Genomic DNA, 7,145 nt, shown 5'->3' on the forward strand with positions numbered 1-7,145 from the left:
CCAGCAGGAGCCAACAAATGCTAGATGAGGACAATGGCATGGGGCATTAAAAGGAAACCAACTTGAAAAATATTTTACAGAACTCAAACACAAGGTGGCTGATTGGGGCAGAGGGGAGATGTAGAAAATGAGCATGGGTTTTTCTGGCTTGGGTAACATAGGTTTGGGTTTTTCTGGTTTGGTGACCTGATGATGCCAAGGTAGGAGACATAGCAAGGGGAGCAGATTTGTATGGCAGAGGGAAGGAAGAGATGAGTTTTTGTCATGGGAACGCATCCATGTGGTGTCGGTTAGTGGGGGATTCTGCACAGAAGGGAGGGCCAGAGGTAAAGAACTGATGCTTGTTCATTCATTAGGGATCCTTGAGGCCATGAAGGAAGGTGCAGCGCGAGCTGAAAAGGGAGAAGATTACACAGACCTAGGACAAGAACAAGAGGCACTAGCAAAGAAGCACTGATGAAGGGCCGTCGGGAGTTAGGCGAGGGAAGTCCGGGGAGAAAAGCAGAAGAGGGAGGCATAAAGAGTCACACTCAGCAGCTACAGAGAGGGAGGCAGAGTAGAAACAGGAAAGAAGCCACACTGGTGGCAGCAAATAAGAAGTCTTGGTGACCTTGACTTGAGTAGCTACAAGACAGTATGCTCAGGAAAGGAGAGGCAGAGCCAGATGGCAAATGATTAGGGTTAAATGAAAGGTAAAAAGTAGAAGTGATAAGATAAATTACTAACATTCATTGAGTAGTTCTTATGTGTTAGGTTCTTTTTACCCAGATAAATTAATCCACTTAACCCTCCCAGTGAGTCTGCAAAATGGGTGATATTTTCATCATCACCATTTTTCCAGTTGAGGAAACAAGCTCAGAGAGGTTAGGAAACTTGTCACTAATAACTTTGTAGAGCTGAGCCCTGAATCCTATTTGCTGACTGTCAATCTTGTGCTCTTTCCACCCTCCAATGCTGCCCTCCCTTTTAAAGCAAAAGGAGAGGAAGAAGATGAGTTGGTGGTTCAGGAGGGAAGCAGGGTCAAAGTATGGTGCTTTGATGTTTAGGATTGAAATGTTTAACATGTTCATAGACTTTTGGAAGGAAGCCAGAGGAATAGTGATAAGAGTAAAGGGAACTATTATCAATGGATCCAAAGGCATGAGGGAATGGAGTCAAGTGTGGAAGAGGGCCAGGGCCCATCCTTCTCTGATAGGTGGACAGGGAGAATGAGTGAGTTAGTGAGTGGACAAATATTCTTTGAGACCAAAGTATTGAAGCTGGGGTACGTTTGAGTTTGATGGCCTCAGCCTCATTGATGAGGTGGAGGTGAGGTCATTTGCTGAGACTGAGGAAGCAAATGTGACTTTTTGGAACAGAAAACTTAAGCTATCTAGAGTAGCTTAAGTACAAGTGGGGATTTATTGGGAGGCAAACAAGTTCCATCTCTACTTCTCTTTGTGCACCTGCCTCTCTCTAGCTTTCTCTGCTTCTCTGCAGTTGTTTAGCTCCAGGATCCAATATGAACTATTTGGACCCTCTGTGGCACGATATTTCCTAAATTTCAGGAAATGGAATCTCATTGGTTCTCAGCTTGAGACAGGCAACACCTTTGGTCTAATCAGATATGGTCAGGTTTGGGGGTGTCCTAAATCCAAGAAGAGTGCTGGGTTCAAGGCAGTGGAGGGTGTAAGTGGCAATAAAGGCCATGAGCAAGAGTAGAAGGAGTGTTGAAAAGAATGTCAAGGTCTAAAGCTGCCACAATGCTCAGTGTCAGAGTACTGCCAAACAGCCCAGAGCCAGCTGCAGTTGGAAAACTTTAATTCATAAGGGAGCTTGTCAGCATGGATGTGAGATTTTTTCCTAGCAACTTCAAAAAATTGTGAACAGAAGTGGAAAAATCTTGACCCTTCCACTGTCCCATGATTAGAGGAGATTAGGGAGGTGATGAGCAGAAAGATGAGGGCAAGGAAATTGGTGTTGGTGACAGCGTAGCTGGAAGGGCCAATCTATCCGGGCTGAATAGGAAATGCTGAGAGATGGGTGGCTGGAGAAATAGAGAGTGGTCAATGTCTGACATCAAGGGGAGGGTGAAGAACAAGTCTGGGGGAGACAGGGAGAAGAAAAGAAGTCAACTGGGTTTTGCTTTCCATAAGGATCACTAAGGAATTTTCAGGCAGTCTTCACTCTCCATAGTGACCCTTCACTCCAGACATGAGACCAGTTTGCTGGGCTTTTCTTCCCTCCTTTGAGAAGCATAATTGACATACAACTTGGACCTAATAAAAGCTTCCTCCAGGCCCTGATAACTGTGTAGCACCAGGAGAGAGAAACAAGATCATTATCATTTTGTAACACCCTCAGAAGCGGGGAGATAATCCATCACCCAGAGATATACCATCTCCTCTGCCTTCATTGCATCAAGAGGAGTTTTGCACATTTTCTCGTTTAATGTCCCTACTGCCTTGGAGAAGACAGTCTCTAAGACAAGGGCCCTGGCTTTCTCCACCTGGCTGACATTGACTTTCCAATTCTGTCCCTTAGAGCATGAGAGGCTAGTGAATAGAAAGTACCCCCTGTTGAGGGAAAGCCTTTTAAAGCACAGTGAGGGGAGAGGCCTGAATTGGGCTCCTCTGTCATTCCTCACTCTCCTTTGAGAAGCCGGCCTTACCTTCAGCAGAAGTAGGACTTGGGAATTGACAGGACAGGCAGGCATGACTAGTGCTGGAACCCCATTCTCCAGAGATTTTGGAGACAGAAGAGGGTCTGGATTCTCCCCTAGTAGATTCTAAGTTCCCTGAGGGCAGGGTCTATGTCTGACACATTCACCTCTATATCCTTAGCAGCCGGCTGGCACCTTTCCAGAGCAGTGGTTAATGTGATTACTGAACAAATGAATGAAGCATGGCACCTTGAGTTATGAGGCAGTTCAGACAGATCTGTCTGGAAGCGGGTGAATAGACTGAAGGGCCTGTAATCTCCCCACTTGATCTCTAACTCAATCCATGAAAATGGTGAGAGCTCCTTTGTGGAGATCTGACTCCCTCCTCCTACCCTAGCAGAAAGGAGGCCTGGCACCACTTAAGTCAGGTAATGGCACTGAGGAGGAAGCCCTATCAAGGCAGGATGGGGCCTCTTCTTCCTGACTTTCAGCCTGGGGAATTATTCCATAATTAAGGGGAAAAATGATGAATGAAGAGACAGGGAAGTCCCCATACTTTATCCTTATTACCATTGAATTAACAGCATAACACATTATGTTTTATTATAACTTCATAATAATTACAGTTATTACTGAACTCATGTATATGGAAAAGGCAGAAATCTCATCACTGTATTAATTCTGGAAGCCCTGCAAAGGGATTTATTGACCAATAAGTGAATTCCAGCCACTTGGCATGAAACAGAAACATTTCCCCAACACAGGACTCTATTAGCTATTATGAAACACAAATAGCTCACTTCACTTGAGACCATACTGCTTCTTCTTTTCTCCTCCTCCAGGAAGTCTGCCCTGATTTAAAGGGTTTATTCTCCTAGCATGTATCAAATATCACAAATGTCAGTCCAAATATTGAGATAAATCTTTTTCATTTGCACAGGGCTTTATAATTTTCCAAGCATAATTACAAACATGAACTTTCCGTTTGGAAGGTCAAACAGAAAACTATTTTGACCACAGAGATATACGGGCATCAGGGGCATCAAGAGACTTTGCCTTTGGTGTATGTGTGTGTGAGTGTGTGTATGTGTGTGCACGCACATGTGTGTGTGTGTTTTGGGGGAGGGTCACAAATGTAATGTAAATGGCCAGACCCTTTTAAAGAAATGACAAGTGCTTGGCAATGATCACATGCAGTCAAGGGAAGCCTGCCTGTGGGTACCTGCTGGTCAGGGCTCTAGAAATGAGAGGCAAAGGAGGGGCAGAGGCTGAGGCAGGGGGAAAGTCTAATGTTTAGCTCAAAGGAAAGAGGACTTTGGAGAATTGAGATAACTATCAACTCTGGACTTGTGATAATTGAGATAGCCATCAACTCTGTGCCAAGGGAGAGGGGTGGAGAGTGGCAGACAGAGCTGGGATCTAGGGGGAATAAATCAGTGGCAGGTTTAGTTTATCCTAAGGCACAACTTTCAGGTGGGAAGACCAGTCCAGCTGCCAACAGGTCAGCCTCAGTGGTGTTGGGCTTCTTGAAGTTTGGGAGACTGGTTAATTGGTTTATTCAACCAGTACTCACCTCATTGTCATTATATGCAGGTAGTGTGGACAATGCTGCCCTTGAAGAACTCACAGGCAAGTTGGGACACTGGACAATAAAAAATTAAATGTACCATTACAAGTTGTGAAATGGTCTATAGAAGAAGAGAAAAAGGATAGCATGAGAATAAAGGGAGGAAGGATGGAAGCAAAGAGAAAAAGAGAGTCTGGTGTAGATTAAGGAGGTAGGGGTAAATGACTGGCATTTCTGTTTTATCAGTCTCCCCACTTGATCTCTAATTCAATCCATGAAAATGGTAGGAGCTTCTTTGCTGAGGCCTGCCCCCCTCCTCCTACCACAGCACAATGGAAGCCTGGCACCACTTAAACCAGGTAATGGCACTGAGGGGGAAGCCCTATCAAGCCCTATCACTTTATGGTGAGTGCCTGTTAGTGCTGGGTATGTTCAGATATCTCATTCTGTCCTCCAGAACTGAACAGAGGTGTTATTTCCCCCTGTTCTTATGGAAGAAGAAACCAAAATTCAGTGAGGTTAGGTGGGTTATGCAAAGTCATTAAGTCAATACACACTTTTTAATGCCCACTTCATAAGTGACCACGCTGGGAATGGAGCCCATTCTGGTAAGTGGAAGCAGGTGGAGACAGTGCAGGAGGACTATGGAGGACAGTTCTCTGCTGGGTGGAGTTCAGGCCTCATGGCCATTGAAGTTCCATCTGCCCTGAGATCATGCATATCCTCCTATGCGTATACCTGAGTCAGCACCACAGGTCCCAGACGCAGGATCCCAATGGGGAGAGAATTTTAAGGTAAAGAACACCCATCACTTTTCCAAAGCATGGATTCCCACTGCAACACCTTTTTGGGGGCAGTCGTGCGGACTGCGTATGAGCATCTTCGTGCGGCCTGTGTAAGAGCATCTTCAGTGATGGGGTTCACTGTCTCCATGGGAGCTTACCTTAACTGGACAGCTCTGACAGCAGGGAATGCCTTTCCTTATATCAGACCCGACTCTGTCTCCTCTTGGAACACACCCACCTGCTGCGGCACTCTTCCACATGGGCTCCCTTTCCATAGGGCTTTAAATCCAAAGCCTTCTGGATTTAAAAGAATGCCTGGACTTTCTTGGTATAATTTCAAGCCTACTAAATCCCTTTCTGGTTTACTATTCTGCTACTCAAAGGTAGAGAAAGAGGTGAACCCCTTACCTCACCCCATGTAGGCATCTACTATTCTCCAGAAAGGGAGCATGGAGCTATGTCCTCTCTTCAGAGCCCAGTGGACCAGATAGTCCTAGCACCAAGCATCTCCTCCAGGAATGTCTGGTTCCCCACAAAATCTGTTCCCATTGCTACCATGTCCACTGTGACTGCTGGGATTCATGGTTCTGTTAGAAGAAACTTCCTATCTCAGTCTTTTCATCACTGGGCTCTAAGAAATTAGCAGGCAACTGCTGCAAGGATTCTAGACCTATCCCAGGACTATGCATAGATAAGGCTGAAAGTTGATGCCTGTGTTGCAAGGCCAGAGTGTTATTCATGCATTGGGAGGTGCTCAGATGTGATGACCTCCAGGCTTCTTACAGTTCTAGAAGTCTGCGAATCATTCCCCTAAGGCACTGGGAAACAACCCAAGTGCCTGGCCCCTGGACAGAGACCTAGATCTCATTCCACCTGTCTGCAAAACCTTAATCAAATGGCATCAACTTTTATGAAAGAGCTGGTCATTGTAATGGCAGTAGATGTTCCTAAAAGCTCTTGCCACCTGGGTACTAGTGATGTTGTTTGATAGGGGCTTTGTTGTGGTGATGGTTAATTTTATGTGTGGACTTGACTGGGCTATGGGGTGCTCAGGTATTTGGTTAAACATTGTTCTGGGTGTGTCTGTGAGGGTATTCCTGGATGAGATTAACCTTTGAATAGGTAGATTGCCCTCCTCAATGTGGGTGGGCCTCATTTGATCCATTGAAGGTCTGCATAAAATAAAAAGGAGAAGTAAAGGAAAATTCCCTTTTTTGACTGTTTTAGAGCTGGGGCATTGTTCTTCTTTGGCACTCAGACTGGAACTTATGCCATCCACTCTCCTGGTACTCTAGGCTTTGGACGTGAACCAGAACTACACCACCAGCTCTCCTGGGTGTCCAGCCTGCAGATGGCAGATTGTGGGATTTCTCAGCCTCCATAATCATGTGAGCCAATTCCTGATAATAAATCTCTTTATATTTATTAAACAGAACTCTGTTGGTTCTGTTTATCTGGGGGACCCTGACTAATGCAGTTGTGCTGCTGGTAGAATAAGGGTGTTTGGAAATGAGGGAGAGGTGACAGTAGTAATAATTAATAACTGTCTATAATATGTGTGCCAAACACCTGACTAAACATTTCGCAGAAGTTACTTTATTTACAGAGAACCCAAGAAAGGTCTTCAGCATACTGGTCTTGTTTGTTTCTTATTCTGGATGCTGGCCAGAGAAGTGTGTTCATTTTACGAAAATTCATTCAACTGAATACTTGAGACATTTCTCTATATATTATCTCAACAACAACAAAAAATTTTGAAAAAATTATGTAACCCTTGCAACCATTCACAATGCAGGTGCTGCAATCCTTATTTTGCACATGATGACATTGAGGCATAGAAAGGTTAAGGAACTTGTCCAAAGCCACACAGCTAGGAATGGCAGTGCTAGGCCTGCAATTGAGATCTATCTGGGTTCAAAGCTGGTGCTGTCTCCATACCCCACACTGCTCCCCCAGACTGAGATGCAGGAGGGGTGATTCCTCAGGCACTCCCTCACCCTCAACTCCCCCATGCCACACTTTAACACTACACACACACAAAGTCAATCCTAAACCAGAGGGCCAGGCTAGAGAGAGTGGCAGAGGGAGGGCTGGGTGGCTACCAAGACCAATAAGTACAACCCTATTCTCAAAGAAGCTTCCAGTCTGATGG

This window comes from Pan paniscus, chromosome 1 (assembly GCF_029289425.2).
Source record: "Pan paniscus chromosome 1, NHGRI_mPanPan1-v2.0_pri, whole genome shotgun sequence".
NCBI lineage: Eukaryota > Metazoa > Chordata > Mammalia > Primates > Hominidae > Pan > Pan paniscus.